The sequence below is a fragment of the Poecile atricapillus genome, chromosome W (genome assembly GCF_030490865.1).
Source record: "Poecile atricapillus isolate bPoeAtr1 chromosome W, bPoeAtr1.hap1, whole genome shotgun sequence".
Taxonomy (NCBI): Eukaryota; Metazoa; Chordata; class Aves; order Passeriformes; family Paridae; genus Poecile; species Poecile atricapillus.
Window position 1 is genome coordinate 37,064,267 of NC_081288.1, and position 26,461 is coordinate 37,090,727.

General features: G+C 35.4%; 1 protein-coding gene across 1 annotated transcript in view; it reads left to right on the forward strand.

The window, feature by feature from the left end:
- LOC131592210 (liprin-alpha-2) overlaps positions 1 to 26,461 on the forward strand; it is a 282,831-nt gene that overhangs the window by 12,866 nt on the left and 243,504 nt on the right. The window lies entirely within an intron of this gene.

Consider the following 26,461-nt stretch of genomic DNA (forward strand, 5'->3'; position numbering starts at 1 on the left):
TTGGAAGGGACGTCAGGCAGTCACCTTGTCTAGCTTCTGCTGCAGCAAGGTTACTAAGAACAGGCTGCCCAGGACTGTGTCCAGATGGCTTTTGAATATCTGTGAGGGTGGACTCCACAGCCTCTCTGGGCAACCTGTGCCAGTGCTCAGTCATCCTTACTGTAAAAAGTAAAAAACATTTCCTGATGTTCAGGAGGAGCCTTCTGTGTTTCCATTTTTCTGTTCATTGTATCTTCAATATAACATTACCAGAAAGTCCTGCTTTTACTGATCACCTGTGGTAGCAGATTTTATTTTTTAATGGCTATAAATCTTTTCACATATTGATCATCGGAATCTGCATCTATGATATATCTTTTTTAATACTATTGGCTGTCACCAGTCAACTCATTATTTTCCATATGCCTTAGAATAGTTTCCAGGAGGATCTGCTCCGTGATCTTGCTGGTCGCTGAGATGAAACTGACTGGCCTGCAGTTCCCTAGATCTTCCTTTTTACCCTTCCTAAAAATTAGCAGGGTAATTTTCTGCTTTTCCAGTCAGTGGGAACTTCACAAGGCTGACACAGCTTCTCAAATATGATGGATAATGGCTTAGATGCTTCATCCGCCAGTTCCCTCAGGACATGTGGATGCATCTTATCAGTTGCTGTGGACTTGTGCACCTTCAGGTTCCTTAGATGTACATAATCCCAAACCTGCTCTTCAGTGAGTGCTTCTGTATTCTCCCAGTCCATGCTTTTGCCTTCTGCAACTTGGGATGGTGTGGTGGAGCACAGTGTGTAATTTGCATGGTTTTAAACAGCTTAACTTACAGGAGTTGAATTCTTCTGTGCATGGGCATAAAACCTCCTGTCTTTAAAACATACCTTTAAAAACTAAAGCAGTCCAGATATGTTAATCTTTGGTAGAGATCATTGAATAATTTATACTGAGAGAGATGGTTGGAACTCTATTTTCTTTATTTTTTAAAATTTATTTTGTTTATTTCCAGCAAGTTTGAGTACGTTGTGATTTGTGAATCAAAAGATTATGTTGAATCTCTCTGGTGGAAATCTAAACACCTAGTTCTAGTTGAGTATAAATTCTTTCGAATGATGCAATTTTTTTTTTTTCCCCTCTGCAATAGATACTATTTTCAGCACTTTTTTAAGTTTGCAAGTATTTCTATTTATACTATATATACTATAGATAGTAGAATTGTTTGGAGTGTGGAACTGCGATACTAAAATGAATCCTGTGGTATCTTTTGCTACCCCATAGATTTCAGCTAAATTGTAATTGTTAGCAACAATAATTCAGTAATAAAATCAGCAATAGAAATATAGTGGTAACCATTAAGGTTTTATTTGATCTAATAAGATACCACTCATTTAGAAATGCTTACTGGAGGCATGATAGAAGGGAAAATCCAAAGAGGGAAATGTAATGACCTTGTTTTATTGAACCAGTTTATGTAATTTGATCAATGTTAACCTTTAATAGGATTGTGATTAGAGAATTTTGTCGGTAGACTTGCAGTTTCTTCCAATACAGAGAGCAATGAATTTTTTGCTGCCAGAGACAAGAAAGGTACAGGGAGAAAACAGTAATTCAGTAGGGCCTTATTCTGAGGTTGTGTTTTCTGTTTAGATGTGTGTGCATGTAGTGCATGGATACAAAATACTGGCCTCACGCAGATACATACATAGATACAAAAAATAGCCTAACAGAAATAAATACTAAAAAGATTTAAACAGATTTAAAAATTAATAATTAAAATAGATTTTGTTTATTTAAGAGCGGACACTTGCTATTTGGGTAAAATAATAGCTTGACCCACACTATTTTTCTCAAAACAGCTCTTGTTCCTGTGATGAAAATGGAATGATGTCTTTTTTTCACGATTTCTTTCTGGCTGTGCTGAAGAACATAGAGTGCCAATGGCATCCTGTATATTTGAATGAATAATCAGTACTTTTTCTGAGGTTCTAAAAACATCCTCTTGTGAAGGACTTCTGCAAGTTCTTCATCTATTTTTTTTTAATCTTGCAAGATTTTTCATTTTTCTCAAATTTCCAGGGAATAATTTGAAAAGAATTCCCAAGTAGTGAAATGGAGATCTGAGTGAAATGTGTCGGAGGTGAAAATTCCAAGTTCTCTGTCTCAAAATCCAATGATACACTCTGTACTTGTGTAAAAAACTAAAGGTTGACCCAATGTTTGTTTCTATCTCTGAATTTCCTCTGTTTTAAATTTTGCAGGCTATTAAATATAAGCGTGTTAATTTTCAGGTGTTCTGAATCCATGCAGTTCTCACTAAAATCAATGCAAGTATCAAGTTTCTGTGACTGCGAAAATCAATTTAGATTACTGAAAATCAGAAATATTTTCAGAAACAAACTGGAACAATGCTTTTTTTTTTGCTAATTATCTAAGCTATTTGTCTCAAGATACAAACGTTGAGGGGAACATATTAAGATGTATGCAAAAAAATCAGATACTAACCATAACTATTAGTTCTAATAGATTAAATATGGAAATACATATTTTTATAGGATTTAATTGTATAGAGGGGAGACAGAACATCTGGAAATCAAAGACAACCTGGAATTATAAAGTTGCAATGGTTTAAGTGCAATGCAATGCTGAAGTATTAGTTGTGTCCAACCTGACAGATGTTTAGGAAAAGTTTAAGGTTTTCCTTCCTCAGTAACAGAACAATTAGCATAACAGCACATGGCAGTTCTTTTTTCCGCATAAAATTGAATGAAAGTTGTTTTCATAGTGTTAAATACCAATTTTATTCTGGTGGATGACTCATAACTAATATTATCTGATAAAAGACAGATTGACAGTATCTGTGGTTTAGGTTTTTAGCTGGGTCCTCTCTGGACTATCTTTTTTTTTAAAACTGCCATCATATTCCCAGTGGAGCACAGCTAAAGGTATAATTATACATACAAGTAACAGCCTGAATTCTTTTCAAGTATGAGTTTATTTGCTTGCTGTCGTGAAGTTCTGTGTATTAAGGAGCATTTTGCAAATAATTTTAAGCAGGAGATTTTCTCAAAAGCTTTGCACTTCTTTATAAATACTTGACTGAAGAAGACCGATGTGGCAATCCAGGAGAAGAATATAATGGGATATTGGAATATAATAATAATGGAAAAAAAGACAGAAACCTAAATATTTAGAGGAGGAGGAACATGTGGTGAATGCTTGAAGCAATCATCAAGATTATGTACTCCCATTTCACTCTGTATCTGCTTCATAAACATTGATATCAATTATTTTAGTTTGAACCAGGTACATCAACTGCTTCATTAACTATTGATGACTCATTATCTGAATGTTTAAAAAGACATACAAATGAAAATGAGAAAAAAATATAATGGTGTTGGTCAACAGAATAGAACACAGATGGTTATCCAAGTGCTTACAAATAAGCTGTTGCCATCAAAATTATAGACACTGTAGTTTTAATAATAGGTCATGTTTTTTTTTTCCCTAGTTTTCATGACAGCTGTAGTCATGTCTCTCAGTGCTTAAGAGGCATTTGGACAATGGCTTCAAGAATATGATTTGACTTCGTCAGCCCTGAAGTGGTCAGGCTTTAGAACAAGGTGATTATTGTAGGTCTCTACTAACTGAACTATTCTATCTTCTTATACAGTGAGGAAAAGCCAGAAAAAATAGTGCAATTTTATAAAGCTTAAATTTGATAGTTTACTTTTTGCTCATGGCCTTGAAAGTGGATGGTAGAGGCTGAAACATCATCCAAGAACACCTTCAAAACATAATCCCTTCTTTTTAAGTTCTCTATTAAAAGCAAAGGAAATGCAGAATATTTAAGAATTAGCTTTTAGAAGTGTCTTATTCAGGCTATCTTCTATCTTAATGAATAATTTCCCATACTAACGAGTATTCACTCAAAAAGATAAAATTATGTTGGGCCATGTTTTTTTATTTCAAAAGTAGGGATAATTTAGCTCTTACTGAAGTGTGTAGAGTTTTCCTGTTGACTCTAAAGAAATAGGTTTGTTTGTATTGCTGGATATATATATTTCATATGATCCCCAAGAATCTGAACTTCTATGTACAGAAGTTAAGGGCCAGGTAGAGTTGTGACTTGATTTTGTGTAATGTAACATTTCTATAGTCTACTCAAGAATCTGCTCTAAGTAATAATTTGCTGAGTATAGCTTATCCTTAAAGTCTTTTTTCCTATTTAGGATCAGATTATAGGCTTTTTTTCTTTTAATTATTGTCAGTGAACTGCATTCTTTACCATGTATGAGTTCTAAAAAAACCCCAATTATACTGTGACAGTTGATTTCTTATGACAGTCAGTCATCTGTCAAAACAGAAAATATTAAATAAATCTTGGAGACTTACAGTGAGGTTCTTTGTTGTAGGTTGGTTTATTTGAATTTATGAAGTAACCAAAATTACAGATTTGCTTTTTTTTGGGATTTTTTTTTTTTTTTTTGATGATCCTCTAAGCAGAAGGGGACCTAGAGATAAATAAAGGGAAGGATAAATAAGGAAAGGGTATTGCACATGTAGATAAACCATGCTACTGTATCAAAGGGACAGAATTCTCTAAGAAGGGGTAGAGCTAAAGTCAGTCTGCACCAGAAGTAAAGCTCTAGGCCAGAGTTCATGAGAATCAGTATGGAGGTTTTCCCACTTACTTCAATCAGTGACAGAGCTAGTCCTTAAAGAGCAAGTAGGTAAGGAAGAAGTTGAGTAAGGGGCAGAAAGAGACCTGGAGGTGCTGGTCAACAGCAGCTGAACATGAGCCAGCAGGGCACAGGTGGCCCAGAAGGCCAATGGCATCCTGGCCTGGGTCAACAACGGTGTGGCCAGCAGGAGCAGGGCAGGGATTGTCCCCCTGTATTTGGCACTGGTGAGGTCACACCTCGAGGTCACAGAGTCCTCTGTCCAGTTCTGGGCTCTTCACTGCAAGAAGGAGTTGGAGGTGCTGGGAATGCCCAGAGAAGGGCAGCAAGGCTGGGGAAGGGTCTGGAGTACAAGTCCTATGAGGAGTGTCTGAGGGAGCTGGGGCTGTTAGCCAGGAAGAGAGGAATCTTGTGGGGGACCTTATTGCTCTGTACAGCTTCCTGGAAGGAGGCTGTAGCCAGGTAAGGGTTGGTCTCTTCTCCCAGGCAGCCAGTGACAGGACAAGAGGAAATGGCCTCAAGCTGAGCTGGGGGAGGTGCAGGTTGGACATCAGGAGGGATTTCCTCACTGAAAGGATGAGTAGATATTGGGTTGGTCTGCCCAGAAAGATTGGGGAGTCACCATCCCTGGAGATGTTTGAGAAAAGGCTGGACCTGCCACTTTGTGCCATGGTCTAGTTGACAAGGTGGTGTTTGGTCGTAAGTTGGATTTGATGATCTCATGGGTCTTTTCCAACCTAACTGATTCTGTGATTCTGTCATCAAAAGTGTTCCTGTGATTCTCACTATCACAATAAAACTCGTGAGTGTATCTGAAGTGCAAAATTCTCATTTTTGTATTTTTTTCCTGTCATAATGACAATACCTTATAGGTATTGAACACTGAGACAGTTACTGCGTTCAAAAAATAAGATTTTTCATCTACTGGAAAAAAACAAAACCGTTTTCTTTAGTACTATGAATACAAATGCTATTTGTGGAAATGTGTTTTGGAGATGGAACTTGGAGATTATACACTGAGTTTGTGTTTTTCTACTTCTTCTTCTTAATAATATCAGGCTAACATTGGAAATAATGAATATCCAAGACATTGAGATATGCTGAACACATTTACAATGTTTTCATTTCTCAAAGGTCAAGGATGAATACTGTCTCATATAATTGGTGCGTAGGGCCATTGTTGTATATCTTTGGTCAAAATATATATAGACAATATTTCTGAACTGGTGAACACTAGGTTCATGAATAATTGCACCCATTAGATTAATTTTTCATTAGCAGTAGAATCTTGATATTAGAAATATTCCAAGAAAAAGTGAGGTATTTTAAGATAGAGAATTTCTTCTTCTTCAATAATTGATACACATCCATACAAGATACTCTGCTGTAATTTGATTTTCTTTTTGTGTCTGCTATAAACTAGCATAAACTTTGTCAGCCAAGACACATTTAAAATTCGAACCCTGTATGTGTGGAAAGTAAATCGACTGACTTTTCCCATTTCTTTATCCTTTTTATTGAATATTCAACTACCTTCAGTAACTCCTTTTCCTTTCCATGTAACTATACTTAGGCTCTTAGCTGTAATATAAATTTAAAAGTCTACTGTATTAAGAAAGAAATCTGTATTAATTTTTCTGGAGCCTAATGATTTTCATGGTGATTTACTACTACTTCTTGCCTCAACTGTGGCATTCTGTTAGGAGCATCCAATCAACAGTATAATAGTAACTCACATATATTGTATATATTCCCTATAGAGGCTCAATATTTGGATGGTATGGACACATCTGAGGAGGTATTGTTTATTGAAAATTGTAATTTCAAACAATGCTTTCAAGAAGCAGCACAATTTTTCACAAATTGAACTGTGCCTTTATAAATTCTCAGATTAAATCTTCAGAAATAATACTGTGCATGGGCAGTATTTTCATGCAAAACAATAACCTCTGCATACTTTCTAAGAAACAGTGAAAATTACTTGAGAACCTACATTTAAGTATGAATGTTGATAACTGGACTTTCAAACCAAATGGTTACACAAGATCTCAAGCTAAATCAGACTTGCAAATATGTGTACATTTGTCATAAAATTTCTGATGGCACTATTTCATGTGGACGCAATTCTTCTTAATAAAGTCATGCTTAAATCTGAACCATACACTGATAGTTATAATCTATTTTTTATATATCCGTAATAATTTGTTTTCTTCCGTATTACAGTGCTATGATAGCAAGCATTACAAGAAGATCAATAGCAATTTAAGGTAGTAAAACGATCAGTGTTCTGATCTTGTATGTTCGAAGAGACAGAAAAGTAAATTCTTTATTGCTGGTCATTACTTGTATCCTCAGACATTATAGAAATAGAATTACTTTTGCCCTGGACAGGATAAACCAGAAAGTACTTATCTTCTAGAAGAATACTAGCAGATAGATATGAAATGTCTGAAATGCTGCTTGCCCTAATCCAGTACTGTATTTTTGAGTCCTACACCATGATGTCTCTTTGTTTTTCAAAGAGACCTCTTGTTACCTAACTGGCATGGTGTTAATGATGGGCTAGGACTCCCTTTAAAATAGTCACAAAAGTGTTTCTTCTACTCATCGTTTAGAAAAAAAAGAAAGATTTTACACTTACAGATGTTTTTAAGATCTATTTTCAAGATGACATCCAGATGAGAATAAAATTCTTCTTTCTCACTGGCTGTTTACACACACAAAAAGTATTCATAAGGCACTGAATGAGCGTAAAGCATAAATTTTCTATGCCTATACATTAAGAACTAGTACAGCTTTACAATTCTTCATTTGAATTCCCAGAGATGGGAGAAAGACCTCAAGTATAACATACAGGTAAATGTTTCCAAGATCATAACCCCATAAATTTGTTTCTAGAGTGTACACATACCAGCTGCTCACAAAGAATTATTAACATGAGGGTTTAATGAAAGGAAGTAGAAAAGGACAAGCCCAATACTGATCTCCAGAATGCTTTCTCAGACTTCCGTCATTTGCAGCTGAGGGCAAGTTTTAAATTTCAGTTTATATGCTTATCCTAGAATAGAAGTGTTTGTGTTCCAAAACTGATTTAGTCACTTTTGAGCCTCTTCCACTTACTTTGTTTTTTGGGTTTTTTAAAAATTTATAATTTAGGATATCACCAGCTGATATCCTCACCTCCACGAAGACCTAACACAGATGAAGAAACAGCCACAACAAAAAAGGATTTAGATACTTGTAAACATGCCAGTCTTGTACATGAATGTCTTGTCTGAATGCAAGAAATGAAATAAATGGAAGAAAACATACTAATTAATTACAAGCTACTGATTCAGATGCACTTAAAAACCTGAAAACAGATGTGACCACATTTTGTATTAAGTTACATTTAGAGGACTCATAAATGCAAGTGTTTTCCCCAAGTGAGGAGGAAGCATTACAAATATTGATACAAATGAATGAAAAATACTTTTGGGGTTCTCTGAACAGCCCTGCATCTGAAAGGAGTAAGAGCACACTGTAGATTATCCTTGCAGAATTTTTCTGTTGTCACTTTTGCGCAGAACATATCGTTGAGTAAGAAAGTAACCTGCCTACTTTGTCTTTTTCCATGAGTCAGTTGTGACTCAGGATTGTTGTACATTGTCCTCCAGAAGTGAGTTATTTTGTAAGTATAAAGTATGCTACGTATGAAGAGCTGTGACATAATTCAAAGTCACAGTAGATATTATTAGAATATTTACATGGAAGGTTATACATCAGCAGAATTTTAAGTGGTTTGTGACATCTTCTGTTTTGAAAAGGATGATGCTCTACATGCTGAAGTTTAGTAATATATTTCTTTTTCTGACAGGGTGGTAATTTTGTAATGTAGTGATACAAGCTATATAATTTGTTTTAGCCACAATATCTCTCAGTATTCTTATTTTAATTTCTATTAGTAAAATCCATATTTGTCTCTATTGGAGACTTGAGGTTCTTTTCTCATGTCTGATATTTTTCCCAAAAAACTTGTGCAGCTTGTGCCTTCTGAAAGAAATTTTTTTTCATAACATACATACTTGTTGTGAACAGTTTTAATCACTCTTAAGAATGGGTTTACAAGGAATATAGAAAACGCACTGATGGATGAGCCTGCCCAGTCTTGGATGAACTGCCATTACTGAATGAGTTCTTACAGTAATAACAGATGTTCTGATAAGCAAGAATTTCTATTAAATTTCAAGTGCTTCTGCAGAAAAGTTTCCATTGATTTTAATTTTTAAAAAATTACAAAAATAATGTCATGCTATAATCAAACTGTAAAATGCTATTAGTTATCTAAAACATTATTTTTTATATCATACATTGCATTTTCCATGAAAGAGAAACTTTTTAAAGTATTTTCAGTCTTTTATGCCACAGTTTTAGAGGAATATTTTGAAAACATTTAATCCAAATGTACCTTTGAAAAAGAATTTTTTTTTAAAACATAGAATTCAATATTGGTGGCGGAGGCTTCATTTTGTGAAGAAAAAATTTATTATCTGAAAATTACTGTTTTGACAGCCAGACCTATTTTTCAGAGCTTGTCATGACTAGGTTATTGTTTTTGTTAAGAAAAAAGAATTAGAAAAGTTAAAGACATTTCTTTACAGACATTGAAACATTTTTTAATCTCTTAATGAAATGTTTATAATTTTCATTTATAAATAGTCTTCTGCCTTGAATCTGCCTATTTAAAAAGAAAGAAAAAATCACCTTCAGCTAGAATAAAATATTGCAGCTGAAATGAAAAGAAAATTTTGGGTTTTTTTTTCTTTTTTTTGTTGTCAGAGAAATCAGAAAAAAATCTGCTCTGTAGTGTAGAAGGTAAAAAACACTCTATTAGAAATTAAAACAGTTAAATACTCAAAACAGCAAAATCAGCATGAATATGGTCTGTTACCATTTTCTATTTCACTGAATTCTTCTTCCATATATAAATATGATGATTTAGAAAGAGGAGCAGCTAGGACTGGCTAGCCATTCACATTCCAGTTTTGGTCATAATTACTTTAGGACAATACCCACATATGTGGGCTTTTTGTCTTTTTTATGAGATGGAAAATTGATCAGAATTTCATGTAGGTGTAAAAATTTCTATCTGCCTATTTCTCTTCTGTTTTAGTAAAAGGACACATGACAATAATTTTTCCTTCCACAAGTACTGCAGTTCCAACTTTATTTATGTTTGTCTCTGTTCATAGCTTGTGAGAAAAACGATGAGAAAATATTATGGTGTGGAATGATCTTGTTAGTTCCTTTTTTAAGGGCAAAGTATTTAGAAAAAATATGCTTTTATTTAATTACTTCTTGTTCTGTAGCTTAAAATCACACGTTTCTTCTTTCTAAAGGAAAAAAAATAACTCAGCCTATATAGCCTTAAAAATTTAGATATTAGATTTATAAATATTTAGATATTTTGCACTTGATTTATGTAAGAAACTTTCAGCAAATTATTTAAGGAGCTTTCGAAGCCGTCTGATCTCCTAACCCCTTGTCTCCAAAAGTAATTAATACACTGCATTTGTTTTTGAGTTAAAGTCTAATGTCTTTTCTACTGCTACTATGGTATATGCTTATTTTTTGGATGGGAAATCAAATCAATATTCTGTTTGTGATTTCAGAGCTAATTGGCCTTTAGGACCTCTAGGAACTGAATAAGGCCATTTCTTACTAAGCTTTGTCTAGATATCTTTCGAAGCTTATTCTACCACATTTAGTTCATCTGGAGTTCAGCGATCTAAAGTAGCACCTTAGAGTTCCTTCCACATTTTGGGCATCATAGGAACTGACAACCTTTTTTGTCATTTCATAGCTATGAGGTGTTCAGTACTACTGAGCACATGGAGGCAAGAGAAACTGAACAGAAAAGTTCACTGTAGTTGAAAAGTTTGTAACTTCAGCAAAGTGGTTGGATTACCTTGAGAATAACACATAGGATGGTCTCTAAATTCTTGTATTATGGCATTTTGGTAGAGTTTAGTTTCAAGTAATCAAAGCAAGCTGTCAATTTACATCTCAAAATAGAACATGAAGTTTAATTTAACAAAGTTTCATACCTCTTATACCTCTTTCATGCTTCATAGATAAAGCACTGATGGATGAGCATGCCCAGTCTTGGATGAACTGCCATTACTGAATGAGTTCTTACAGTAATAACAGATGTTCTGATAAGCAAGAATTTCTATTAAAATTCAAGTGCTTCTGCAGAAAATTTTCCATACTTCTGCAGTGTTATACACCAGGCTAATAAGTTATGGAAATAATTGAGATAGTTCTACAGAGCAGTTTACTCTTTTTTTTTTTTTTTTTTTTCTTAATACAGTTTACTCTACTTTTTTGTTGGTAGGAATGCTCCTGAATGTTGAAATTCAATTGTCTATCTGTCCCCTATAGAAGAGGTCTCTTTCCATTCATAATTTACTGTCTCCTCTGAAAAACTGAGAAACATGTATTTTTTTCCTTATCTTGTACAGATAGATGTTGCTTCCATGCTTACTTTCAGTAAAAAGCTTAAAAATTATTTTCAAAAGTTAATCTTCATTTCTTAGGACTGAGGAGCAATTGCATCAAGTGAGGAGACAACCTGGTGTAGATAATTTTTTACTTCCTTTGTTCAGGGTCACTCAGCTGGTGGAAACATTGTAGAAAAATTGAGAGTAATCTTACAACTGCATTCAGTCAATGATGAACAAATTGCCTCTGTAGATTGCACATATGCTTTTCTTGTTCTAACCTGTCTCCTGCAAAGAGCTGACGACAGTGAGGCTGTTCATTGTTTTTTAAAGGAAAAAGGTCTTAAATAGCCTGAAGTCTAAAAACTCCCCTTAACATCAGCAATTGTTTTTATTTCATTTTTAAATTATACTTTTCTGAAAGTGATTATAACAAGTCAGGAACCTAATTAGAAAATTTCTTTTTTTTTTTTATTAGAAGTAAGAGTGGCCATGTTTTGAAATAACAGCCTTTTTTCAGAGATATAACTTGTGCTTATGGGATAAAAGTGCATGTACAGTTTTAGTAAGTTACAGATAATGTAATCTTGTGCTTCAAACTACCTAGTTAAGAATTTAAATAGAGTGGTGAGGAATAACATTCTCATTTATTTTTACTAATTAAATCTGCAAAAGTAGTTTGAATACGAAATGAAAAATTTGAGACTATATGCTTGGAAATTTGTAAATGGGATGGAAGTGCACAGTGAGGAAATGAGTCTTGTAAAAAAATACACTTTTCTGAGATTTAGAAAAGCTCAGGAGTACTTAGGTCTGCCTCTGATGCCCTATGAAGCCATAGGTCAGTCACCCAAATTTGCTGTTTATCAAACATATAAAATGATTTCTTTTCAGTTTCTTTAAATTTTAAAGTTTCTCAGATGTACCCCACTATCTGGTCATTCATTAATTTCCACTGTCACTAAAAAAACCACAAACTGTCCATACACCATGGTGCACATTATTCTAATTTCTTGATATTGAGCTCTGTTCAGGTATACATTGGTCTTTGAAAGAGAACAGCAGAGTAATATCCACATTACTGTTTGATACTAGACTGAAGAAGTATTTTAATTGAAACTTTGAGATGGCCTTTGGAGTAGATTATGTGGACATCTCATATGAGATTTCAATATCTTTTCTTGTTCAAAGATAGGAACACAGATTCATCAAGAAGCCTGTTTTAATAAAGCTTTTAAGCAATTTTGGAAAGGGGAGATGGGAGCAAATTAGTGTTAACAATTAGAGAAGGATAACCCACCATCCAGGCAGGTTTAATGCTAAGTCTGTGTGACATAAAGTGATCCTGAAACTTCTGATTTATGCTACAGGCAAATAAGCACTGTAAGTTTTATGGTGTGGAAACTATTCATGAGATAGCTAAGGAATACTTAGCAAGTTTTCCTCCTCTCACCAAGCTTTCTAAGAAAAAACATTTGTATTGTAGTCTTTTTGCAAAAGTATTTTCTTTTCACATCTTGCATCTGTTCTATTTAGGTGTTTTTAAATTTTTGCTTAAGATTGGACCATAGTCTTAAAACAAGGGAGCTGCATGGTTTCTTTTTTGAACATTACTTACTTTTAGGTTCAGCTGTGTAAAATTTCTAGCTGTCTTAAAGCAATAAAAAGAGTGACATATATGGTATACTAAAACAGTAGAATAACTTTAGTGCTCTAGCAACATTGGTTAATACCAATCTGCATGGGAAAGTGATTTGCACTGCTGTTAAATGGGTGTATTTAATATAGAAATTAATTGCACTGATGCACAGTCTTGCCAAATTTTTCTGGTGTTTCACTTAGTATGCAAGAATAATGCAAAAAAATAAATAAAAGTGAGCTTTGAATTATATACTTGTGGCATTTATGCCTCATATTTAATATTTTAAATATTAGTAATCAATATTTAGTGTGGCTGTGTACTGTAGATATTTACTTCTTTATGATTTTTTTAAAAAATATAAATAAAAATGCAGTAGATGCTTTTTTACCCTATGGGTATATAGTGCCAAAGTGCAACAAGAGCTGTGGGCTCCTGGGGATTCAGGGATCTGCTGAGGCAGTGCCTGGCACCAGACAGGCGAGAGTACACATAAACTGTGAACTGTGAAAAGGTTTTTCCTGCATATGTTAGTTGTTCATTCTTTTTGATATGTTTTGTGAATTTATTATTTGAAATGGGTAGTTCAGAAGGAATTTCCCAATCCAGTTTTTACACTGACAGTTACATTCAAAAACTATGATCTTGGAGGTTGTGGTGTTCCGCCCATTTGACTTCCGCAGGATTCAAATACCTGCTAGGGCAGAGTTCTTTTGAAGAAGCAGGGGGCCTTGAAGATCTCAGACAAGTAACATTCATTGAAGTTTATGAAAACTTGAATTCTGTCCCACAGAGATATAAGAGTCATTTGGCTATCTTCTTAAACTCTGCTAGCACAAATGTGGTGAGCCTAATTATACATGTCAGAATGAAAAACCAGTATAAATTAGTGGATTTTGTTATCCATACCTAATTAGGTTACAACTGAGGTTTGTTAGGGATGAGAGTTGTTATTGAGATTCTACAACAAAATTACTTCTCAAGTAAAATTTATTGAAATTACCTTATATGGGAAATAAATTAGTCATTAATATACTATTGAACTTTATCACAGATGACCTTACCTAGTGGTTTAGAGCGTAATGATCTGGACATGTTCTTTCATTATAACTGGGATACTTCATGTAATTGACTGAAGAGATACAGTCAATTATAAACCATCTATGATTTTTACAGTTGTTACATCAGGGTTTTAGTGGTTGTCCAATGTGCAGAAAAAAATGGGCATTTCATTTCATAACAAAAACCAAAATCCTAATGAGGCAAAATAGAGTCTTATTAGCCCTACAAATTATGTTTGATGTGTACTTCAATCTTTTAGAATGACTGCCCTTCCTTTCAAAGGAATTTAGATTGGTGGGATACTCTCCTAATGTGACAGCCATAATTAGAAAAGTGTACCTTTTGGAGATGAATACAAAATTCCATTTTGAGTTCAGTGATTATATTTGTGAAGACTGTCTGGTTAATTTAAAGTTGCAAAGGTACAGCATGCTATTAAGTAGCAGTCTTGTGCATTTTAATAGTTGTGTAATTCTGAATCATTTATAGGAGGTTGTTAAAACAGATTCTGTGATACTATTAAAGATACTTTTAATACAGTAGATTGTTCATAGCCCATTCATTGTCAGATTCCAGATATAAATGGGTAAACAGGTATAGGTTAAATCACTTGAGGGGCTGGGTGATTAACCCAGTTAGCAGGCTCACACAGTCATTGCTGTAGCAGAGTCAGATGGGCACACATCAGTAGGGCGACTTTGTGTCCTAGTGGGACAGATTGCCCTTTTTCCTTGGGACATCTGCAGCATTCCCATTACTTCCCCTGACTTAAGGAAAAATGGCTCAGTTCCTTAAAAGTATCTTTTGCCTAAATGCCTTTGATTCCTCAAAGACATTAAGCTTCATAGTTACCCAAATAAGCATAACCCAAGTTGTTACCCAAACCTCCAGTCTTCCTCTGTGAGCCCTGTGCCTCAAGTTTCCCCTCACTGGCTTTAGGTAAATGCTCCTCACTGTGCTAGTAATTAGCTCAGAATGTCCAGCAGCTGCAATCTCTGCAGCCAGCAGCCTGCACTGCTGCAAGTTCTTGGCAAAAGAACCTTGATTTTCATCTAATCATCATCTGTTTTTTAAAAAATAAAAACCTATAATTTTGCCTCATTGCTTTAATGCTGAAAAATACAAACCTGGTAAAAAATGTAGGTTTCTAGAGTACCAGATGTTATTTTTTTATTGCCTACAGGCTGGCCAACCGAGTATAATTGGCTGAGAATGTATTTATTTTTTGGCTTCTCAGGCTGCTCAAAACTGAATGCTGAATTGTGTATGAGAGGTCATAGAAAGAGCACAGTATATTATGCTGTTCGTCTCCTCTAGGCAGAGCTATGCAAATATATGTAACTCTGCACTCTCTCATCTTTTTTCTGAGTGGATTTATTTCAAAAGAAAGTTGGTCTTTTCTGCTCTTTAATAATTGCTTGTAGTTCAGGTCACTTATCCTATGACTTCACTCACTAAAGGAATGCAGTTTCCTGTAACGTAAATCTAATTATGGGGATCGATTCCATCTGAATTTGTTTTCCTGATTTTTTTTGCCTTGTAATAATAGTCACATGATACAGAACCAACTAAAAAGAATAAACAAAGCAGCCAAAATACTTAATCTACCTCATCGCTAATGAAAAAGTCTTCAGAAAGGCTTCCTTCTTCCTAGAGAGGAGTCTGTATCAGGAATGTGTAAGTAAATCTATCATATATATGTGCATAGTTGTCACAGAAACTCTCTAACTGGATGTAGCCATTATGGAGCCCTGGTGAAGAAGCTCTGGTGAAGTTTCTCTAAAATCTTTTGAAGTATAGACTTAGTAATTGTGTTAGACTTACAGTAACTGTGAGTTGAGTGTTGTAGTACAGAACAGATAATGTAATTTATGAAACACATGACCAGCATCTTAAAGGCTGCATATGATCACCAGAGTCAACCAGAAAACATGACAACAAAATCTTAAAATTTCATCTCTAGTAAATCTCTTTTATCCAGGCTAGGATGAAGAACGGAAGTCACTAAGTCAGATATAGTACCATGCTAATGCAAAATGTGTCAAAAAATATTTTGAGACTTTTTGGAATTTTTTTATTCCAAAATTGCTAGTCTATTAATAAGCTCTCCATTTCAAACCTGTTGAAATAATCTGTATTTTAGGTGCTAAAAGGATATTTTAAAAGTAAAAATATAATTTACTGGATAAATTGAGATTAACAGTAGTCTGAAAAAAACCCAGATACTTTCTAATAGACTCATTAATTTGCTAGCGAGACTTGTAAGGTGATGTAAGATACTGAGGAGACTTTTCAAGGAATTTTGTAGTTTCCTTTTTTTTTTTTTTTAAATTAAGCTTCTCCATGTTAAAACTGAAGACTTCAGCCTTTTTCAGTGTTTTCTCAGTAAAAGTTTACATTGCATACAATGCAGCTAAAACCATATTGCTTAAAAATATCAGGAAGGTAGGAAGAAAATACGGTAATTCAAAGTTGAGTCAAATGAAGGTGTAAACTGGACGTATAGGTAAGAATGTCTTAATGAATAAAGTTTACTTAATAATGAAAGGATGGAAAATAAAATCATGCATTCTCAAGTACTGAAAATAGAAATGTAAAAGACTATAACTGAAAAAGGACCCTTTGAAGTAACTAATGAAGTTTGCAGCTGATGGTGAAATGACATGATTAAACTTGATTGTTTTTCCTTAAGAAACTCTAAATCTAGGAGGGATCCTTTGTTATGATACTGCTGATAGCACTGGGAAAAGTAAACAAGAAGTGTGTTAACCATAAAATTTAGAATGCCTGTGAACACTGTGTGGTCATGAAAAATAAAATTATTTTGTTGTGTGTGATTAGTCTGTAAGTGAATAAAAGCAATTTATTCAGTCTTGAAAGTAATAGAAAAAAATGCTATCATACCAATATTCTGGTGAAAAGAATTTCATAGAAAATCACGCGTAATAATAAAATGCAGTTAGTATCTTAGCAACTATGTGAGTGAAAATCAGGATAGGCCTGCAACTGTTTCTTTGTTTATGATGATACATTGTGGGTAGGAAAATGAACCTGAACTTCTTTCAGAAAGGTTGTGTTACATTTCCTCATCTGCTTAAAATCATAAAAATGCAGACTCTGAAGTTTTGAGTAAAGATGGTATGGCTTGTTCTAAAGGGCTCGGTAAACTTCCGTAAAAAGAGAGATTTTACAGAAGTGTGGCCCATCACTAATAATTCTTGGCACAAAATCAGACGCTCACTTGGCACTCTGTGAAGCGGAAGAGCTGTGACAAAGGCCCACGGGGGAAGGACAGTAAAAGTATCCAGCAAACTGAAAGGAAGTCACTCTGATACTTAAAGGCACAAGTTAGAGCATTACAAAACAAAAACAATAAAAAACCCCCAATGAACAAAAATGGTTCCTGTGTGGATAAGTGGTTCTTTCTGCCGTTGCTTTGTAACCAGTTTGGTTTCAGGGCCCTGAATTTGTTAATGTGTTCTAACGGTAATCTGTATGCACGTTTCCCTATTCTGTTCCTTTTGTTTCTCTGTTATAAATTATGTATCAGTATTAATAAAATAGCACTCTTCTCTCAAGAGCACATTTTTAACATGGTGTGGGGACAGGGAAGCAATAGAATGTGCCTCACACACAAACCCTGCTCCTGCCATCCCATTGTAGTTCATGTATGCTTAAAGCAAATCCTGTGGGCCTGTGTATAAATAGAAACAGCAGCTTCAGAAAGTGTTCAGCCTCTGTGTTGTTTGTGGAATGAGAATATGACCTATTCCAGAGACACAAAATTGCCTAGTTTAAAAGGAAGCATTCTGGAAATTAAGTAATTTTTGATTTTATATTATTATCTTGGATCTTTTGAGAAGTAAAAATGTTTCTGATTTGATAAATTTTACTCATTTTAAAACTGAGTATAGAAGTAGCTGACAAGGAGGAAGTGAGCAGAGGTATTTGTGACATTACTGGTTTGTATCTCAACCTCACTGGGCACTTTTCTTCCTCAAATTGTTGATTTAGTGCTTTAAGCCCATATCAACTGCTGTGTGACACACTTTTCTGCAGGTTCCCTTGCATTACGCATTCCTAAGTGGAAGGGAAAAATGTTCTTTTTTCTTAGTAAAACTGCTTCTGGCACATGATATATGCTTCAGTGCAGATGAAAATTTTGATATGTTTTGCTTCAGAAGTCCTTTTGCATAAGAAAAGCAGTGTCTGAAAATGTCGTGAAGGACTAATTACCGGTGGAAATTAGAGCATGGCTGGTGATGGAGTGAAGAACCAGTGTTAGAACTGAGTTGGAATAAAATCACAAGTGCTTTCCTAATTTTTTATTTTTTTTTAAGTTTGAGAAAACAGACTTCTTGCATCTGACAAACAGTTGTTTGTATGTTCTGGAAAGGTGAAAAAGTACAGGGCTGGCTAGCTACACCCGAGTGAGTTTGATGTCTCTGAGACACCAGAGGACAATGGCAAAGTGGTTGCCAGAGGCAGCAAACAGTTGGCAAGGGGAAAGCGAGGCACACAGCTGTGTGCAGGCAGAGGCTTGGTGGGCTGATTCTCAGAGGCTGTGGCCTTGTGTCAGGGAAGAAGTTCACACCACCGAGTTACAGCTTGGGAGAGAGCCTCTTATCAGATAGTTTTCATGTCAGCAGGATGGTTTTGCAGTCTACTTACTTAATTAGGTAAAGGAGATTCGAAGTGGAATTCTGTAGCACGTGAAGTTAATTTTTCTTGATGTCACATCAAATTATCTGGAAGAGTAACAGAGTGGTAGAGAAATGGTTGTAGCTACTCTAATCTCAGTAGTAGGGTAAAATTCCCTGCTGACTCCCATGGCACTGGTTACTGAAGTCTGCATGATACTATCAGGAGTGGTGTTGCTGTGAGTTTCTTGTGATGTACTGGATGGTGAAGTGGTGAGTTGGTGTCCTGTTGCAGCACTGTCACACTTTTGCCTCAACAGTGAATAACACAGACTTTTTCCTTGGTACTTCCCTGCATTAATGCTCTCTGTTTTGTCTCTGCTTTGTTTTCTTGTGGCAGTGCAGATGTTTTCATTAGCTCAGATTAATTTAACAGTGCTCTGTGCTGATCTAACTATAGTTACTCTGTTTTTCTCCCCTCTGCTCCCCTCTCCTCCCCTCTTTCTTTGAAAGAATGAATTTTATTGAATTAATTTGATTTTTTTCCCCTTTATCTTAATGCACAGATTAAGTGCATTTGCACAATTGCAGGAATTGTCAGATTTCCATGATCAGGAGAATGCAAATTGTCTATTTCAATGACAAACTCCTTCATTCTTTCCCTGTTGTTTATTACATTAAAGCAATGGGATGTCTAGTTTGTCAGAACTATTCTTGTTTTAGTGATGTACTATCCACAAAATTACTAAGAGGAAGAAGGTAAGCTGTTTTACCTCCAACTGTCTGCCTTTCTTACTTTAACAAGATAGTACAAAAAGAAATTACAAAAACCCCATATTGGACTTACAGGTATGGTAATTTTTTTCCTCAGATCTCGTGAGGTAGCTTTTCTAGCATAGCTAGTTTTTTATAAATCAGTGATCTGACAACACTCAATAGTGTTCAAAATCAAAACAAGTAGCATTTTACCTGAGGCTCTTTACTAGTCTAGATCCTCTTGTTTTTTGTTGTTTGTTCTTTAACTATGGGAGGAATTTTTCAAGGATCTTGGGTATTTATGTATGTTACCTGTATGCACACCAATCTTACAATATGTCCCTGATGAGAATTACTGTGGTCACAGCTATTGAGCTGCAAACATATTTAATTACAGTCTAGTTTTGTCTGTTTTGTTGGGTTTTTTTCCACTTGGATCAGGAAATGTACACTGTGTTCTTCCTCAAATACAGTAGTATTTTAGTCGTCTGCTCATTCCCACTAACACAACAGACTTATTTCCATAGTAGAATCTTCGGCTGCAGGAAAGAAAAATGGTCAGCAGACTGTGCTGTGTATGCCATGGCTGTCAACATTAAATCAAAACTTCAGTTTAATAGAAGCAAATGAGATTGGCCATTGTTAGTCCAATACTTTTAGTCTGAACTTAAAAGACCCAACTATTTTTATTTTGAGAGATTGATAATGCATTCTCAACAACTAAAAAAAAGTCTTTTAAATTACTAAACCCACTGGTAAAGATAGAATATCGAATCATAAAATTATAGAATCATTTAGATTGGAAAAGACTGTTTAGCACATCGAGTCCAGCTGCTAACCCAGCACTGCCAACTCCACCACTAGCCATGTCCCTAAGCGCCACATTTATGTGACTTTTAAATACCTCCAGGGATGGTGACTTGACCTCTTCCCTGGACAGCCTCTTCAAGTGCTTGACAACCCTTTTGGTGAATAATTTTTTTTTTAATATTCAACCTAAACCTCCCAATGGCATAATTTGAGGCCTTTTCCTTTTCTTCTGTTGGTGGTTGCTTGGGAGGAGAGACCAACCCCCACCTGGCTAAAGCCTCCTTTCAGGGAGATATACCAAGTGATAAGGTCTCTCCCGAGCATCCTCTTCTCCTCAACCCCAGCTCCCTCAGCTGCTTCTCATAGAATTTGTGTTCCGCACCCTTCACCAGCTCCTTTGCCCTTCTCTGGACACATTCCAGCACCTCAATGTCTCTTTTGTTGTGAGGGGCCCAGAACTGGGCCCAGAATTTGAGGTGCAATCCCACAAGTTTACCTTATTAAAAATGGAGTGGGTGGCAGTATATGTTGTTGAGATTGCCTGATAGTTTTGACTCCCTAAGAAATGCTAGTTTTGATAAATTTTTAGACACTCGAGTGAGCTTGATTTTATTTCTCTAATACTGAAATAGTTGTGATTATCATTCTATTTGGCATGAGATATAGAGCTTTCTATTTCCCTTCTTCCTGCACATTTAAATATAGCTTGGTTTTCACTGTAGTTTAGAAGCACTAAATCCGTCTGTCAGCAGTGAAAAATAGATTATCATGGCCAGAACCTGTCTAAACAGATGACACAGAAATTCACTTTTGTTTGTTGAAGCAACTGGGGTTATTACCCAAGAGAATAATTCCAGCTTCCTTTGCAACACTGAAATGACACAAATTACAACATGGTTCTTGTGTTACTTTCTGAAATAAATACATTTTGACATAATATTTGCATAGATTCTGAAGTCTTATGTAGCAAAAATACTAAATATTTAATCATATTCATGATATTCTATGCTGTCTGGAAGCAGAGAGCTACATGGGAGATGCTCTGCAATATGCAAGTTTGTGGTACTCAGTGCTGAGCAGTTTCTCCCAGGTGCATGAGTTTCCTCACTTCCTACCACATTCTTTAACGCATTCCAACTGTATCACAGATTATCATTCACACTGTTGCTCTGTTTAGTATTTCTTCCTATCACTAGAAGTTTTTGTCTTGAAGATGACTGTTGAAATCCATTTTTCTGTGTAGAAATTTTAGAGTGATGTATGCTGACATGCAGAAAAGCAGATTGTGAAGGCCTCAGAGACTAAGAACACTTGTTATCTTACTTACCAAGCCCTGTAAGAAGGATACAGTTTCTAACTGCCCATGTATTCCATACCATATCATACCTCCGCCCTCCCATATTTACTTTCCTACTATGCCCAGTTTGGTGACTTAGTAGAGAAGGGTATGCGTGAGGAAGTCAAAACGAAGTTAAATACAATTGGGAACCATGATGTAGATCTATTTAGGTCAGAACTACCAAATAATAAAGATAAATTATTGTGAGTGTATCTCTTCAATCTGAAAGAAAACTGTGTTTTAACCATAGGAACAGTATTAGTATGGTGCTAATAGAACCCGACAGACCTTAGAAATTCAGTCTTAAGGAGGCAGGAGGTCCTGGTGGTGATCAGAAAAGCCTCTCAAGTACAATGCCTCCCACTCTTCACTGTTCAGATTTGATTTCATTTAATCAAGAACTTTTTCATGCTTCATTATTATACTTCCCTCCTGGTGAATTAGAAACAGATTTGGACTGTGAGAAGCTTTGTCTGTGTTTTTAATGCCATTGAGAGAATCTCTGACCCAATGGCCTATTCCAGTCTAGTCACACTAACTCTGAACTAATCTATGGATCCTTTCAGTCTTAACAGTCTTAACTGTAGATTAACAGTGAAAGTGCAGAATGAGCAGCAGAGCTTCCTGGCCACTGTAAGATACAAACAGTGCAAACTGCACTGCAGATGAAGTAATTCGTACAGCTGTGTCATACACTGGCTTTGCATTGTTCTCCCCTTACCCCTCCCCGACTGTAAATTGCACTGACAGACTCAGAAGCGGACATCAGAGTCACCTATATGCTTCCTGGCTTACAGGGAGGGATTCAGTTGGATCCAGTGTTCTGCCTTCTAAACAGGATGTGAGGGATGATCACACACGTATGAGAGCAATATGTGCTGCTCCTCTGGCTTGTGTTGATTCCGATGCTGCCAATGTGGATTTTAAAAGAACTAACTGCCCCCTCTGCAGTCACACGCTACAGTTGTGCAAGAATTCCTAATCTATATCTTATTTTTCAAGGAGTGTGTTTAATTAAGAAATGGAAACTGCATTGATCCCTTTTATCCTATCAACGCTCACTAGATCCATGATTTTATCAGATGTGACTTTCTCTCCTTTTTTTCCCCTCTGCCCTATTTGAGTTGTTCTGTATCTTAGAAAGAGATACTGTTTATAGTATAAAATAGGATTTCATAAAGCAGTGGTAAATAAGCCTGAACCTTTGCGTATACAGTGGAGGTTAACTAAACAATGGGAGACACTTAAGACTTTTTCCTGGTTATGAAAAGTTTCATGTTTTGGGTTTGGTTTTCATTTGTTTTTTTCATAGAAATTAAATTTAACTTATGCCTTCCTTTCATAATTCTTAATCATACTTGTCAACTAAAATTTTCTGGATCAACTAACTCAACTTTAAATGCTTCAGTTTCAGGTGTTGCCCTTCTTTCTCATGGTTTCCAGTAAGTGAATGGCAATGTGTTGGCTTTGAGTAACTCTTTTTTATTCTCCAAGTTGATTTCTTTCCAGTAGATCTGTTCTAACATTTATCCCCTAATCATGGTGGTTGGGAAATAAGATATAAGTTGGGGATTGGGAAGAGTGTATGTCCTTTGGTTCTCCTGTGCCCCATTTAAGTATTCTCATTAGGAATCTACTCTTCATTTGAAATTAGCTTAAGAAGTTTCAAGCTCTTTATTTGAAATTAACTTTCCTAATTTGCACAATTTTTCTTTAGTTGTAGTTTTCTGGAAACAGCATTAAAACATAATTTCTTGTTGTATAGAGTTAATAATTTCTATATAATTATGTTAGCTATTTATTCTGTGATAGGAAGTAAATGTGAATTGGGGAACTGCTTCATTTGAGACAGGGAGTTTGAGTAGCACTCTACTGCTCCAAAAGCCACTTAAATCTTTCTTACCCATTTAATTTATGATGTGATTAAAAAAAAATTCCCTTAGGCCCCTCTCATCCCACTAGGAAAAGGAAGGCATTAAAGCAAAGGCAAGTCATGTCAAATGCCACACAAAATGGAAGTGTATCAGTAGATAGCGCTAGTCCTGTCAGTTCATTTTTGTGGTATGAGGAGTTCATGTGACAGTGTTCATTACTGATGAATGCTGAAATATAGAAAATTTGAGTTTGGGCAGGGGAAGAAGAAGAAGAGGGAGGTTCAGACTATATCTGGCCTTGCTCATTAATATTGTGTGGAAATCTAACCAAGTTTCTTCCTTGAAAAATGTTTCACAATGCCACTTTTTAAAAACATGTCTATATGAGATGAATTTTTATTTCTTGGGGTTTAATTGACATTTCCTGGTACATCAGTTTTGCAGATAAATCAATCTTTTACACTTAGGAAAATGCATATGTATCACATTCTAAGAATGTATTGATGTTATTGTCAGTTTTGCCTGAACATATGTTTGGACTTGAACAGACTGATGTAATTCTTTTTAATGTGTTAGAAATAAAAGTTTTGATGTGGAATAGACTACAGAGTAGGCAGGCAAAATCCTGAGAATTTCTTTAAAGACTATCTAAAATACTAAAGGACTGTTGAAGTCAGTCTCAGTTCATGTAAGCAGCTTGTAAGGGGGAAGCATTTGGAATGGCTTCACCATTCTGCTGTCCTACATGTGCCCATCTAATTTAAAAAGAAAGAAAGAAAAAAAAAAAGGCAGCAGGCAGCCTGTAACTGAGAGACTGTTCGGGAACATTTCAAATTTTAAGATAGTCACAGCTGCAACACTGAGACATGACTCTAGAATTTTACTAAGCCTGTGCTGATTTTGTCCACTAGAAGCAGACCTAAAAGTGGCTTTATATATTCATCCTTTTCTGTGATGAGCCATTCAGCACTGTAAATTTTTTCACTTAATGGGAGAATAGAATGGCAATTTTGTCAGTTGTTGGCTCCACTATATTCTGTGTGTATTGGTGTATTCCTCCCACTGATAAATGAAATGGGTATGCTGCAGTAATTCTTTCCTACTTAGAATAGATCATAACACTTGAAGGTGAGTTTTATTCATTTCAGTATAAAATTGTCTTTATGTCCTTATCATGCATCTGTTTTGGTACAAAAAGGGCTATAGAAAGCCACAGCATCTATGAAAGTGATGATTTTTGCTTTTCTGTAAGACTCGGTAGTTGATTTTTGAAGGCTGAGGTTTTTGAACTCCAGTTCAAAATTTTGTGATTACCTGTGTTTGATTCCTAGATATTAATTTTCTTTTTAATAAAATTAAGGACTGATTAGGGTAAAAAAATATTCACTTTTTACTTGATATCAAAAGGTGTGGAATGGTTGAGGATAAAGGGTCCTCTGATGACAATGTACTCCAGTCACTCTGGGTTACTCAGGGCCATGTCCAGTTGAGTTTTGAGTATCAGGGTCAGACACACTTTAATGGCTCTCAACAAATTATTCCAGTGTTTGATCATGATTGCAATAAAAAAGATTTTTATTTACTCTTTGTTTAATCAGAATTTTTTGTATTCCACCTTGTGCCCCTTGTTCATTGACTGTGTATTGCAGAGAGCAGTCTGGTTTCATCTCCTTTCATATTCTCCTCCAGTATATACACATTGGTAAGAGCCCCCCGGAGCCTTCTCTCCTCAAGTCTAAACAGTCACTTTGAACTCCAAGCAATTGAGATGGTACTGTTCATGTGTGTACTTACAATTTTCTGGCAAGTAACAATTTCAGTGAAGACATGATGTTTTCACCTATTTGGTTGCTTTCTATTTGGCATCACGCCTGTACCTTGTGGCTGTTTGCACAACTGTTGGAGTTTGCTCACAAAGAGAATTGCTGTAGGGAATTCAGCTCATAGTATAACATACAGCAAAATTAAATTTTTTTAATCAAAAATATAATAGAAAATATTTTAAAGGTATTTTAAATCTCATTCTTAGTAATGTTAATTCATTGTGCTCTGTGAAGTTTTTAAAAAAATACGTGTTTGCTGTCAAATTTAGGGATACTACTGATATCTTAAAATGCTTTGCAGTGAACATGGAGATGATTTCTTCAACAAAGATTTGCTATTAAGGTAGGGCAGTGGGTCAAGGTAGTAACAGGAATTTATCTTGACACTGTTGATTAGCAGAAGGCAATATTGATGATAACAGTTGTCTATATGTTCCTCCATCAACCCTTGTGTAAATTTTTATTCTTACAGCAACAAAACATAATTTAATTAGTGGATTTGAAGGGAAGTAGTAAAATCACAGAAATTTCTGGAGAATTCCTTTCAAAATTGAGAAATAATTTCAGATGAAACTCAAAGATGTAGAATGTCACACAGGGCATTTTGTATCATGGAATGCTTAAATGTCAGCTCCCACTGACTCCCCCATAGAATTCTATTTGGTAATTCAGATAGCTGTCTCTCTAATACTGTAGTTTGAGAGTGGGAAAGAGGTCAAGAAACATCATTCCTTATGGAAGATAAATGCATTACGAATCAAGCAACTACTTTAACAGATTCACAAGAGAAATCATGGGTGAGGTTTGTTGTTTTGGGTTTTTTCCTTTTGATTACATAGTCTCTGTTATATTGCTGTATCTCAGTTTGAGGGTTTGTTTTCTGTTGCATTCAGTCTGCATCTCAATATCTGGTATTATCAGGTTGTGACTTGATTTACTGGTGGGTAATTTCACTATGTGTTTAAGACACTTCTCACCAGTAATTTCAGGAGTGAGTGTGGGTGGGAAGGCTTAACTAAAAACTGTTGCTGTGTGTACAAGAAATGCTTAGAGAGTTTCAGGAAGAAGTGTTACTTCTGATTCTGGGACACGACTATATTTTTTTTCGCTTTGATAGTAGAATCATTTTCAACCAAATGGTGAAGGCTCCCTTCCATCTTTGTTTCTTGATACCTTCTTGTGAGCATGCAGAGCAGGAAGGGAAATTGGAACATAACAGTTTCTTTCTTGACAGAGAGTTCAAAGCAAAACTGAAAGTAAGTTCCTATTCTCCACCCTGATGGAAATGTATAATTGATATATCCTTAAATTAGAGTTTAAAGTGAAGGAAAAATCAATGTGAGTATAATCCATAAGGTGGAGTGTCTGTTTTA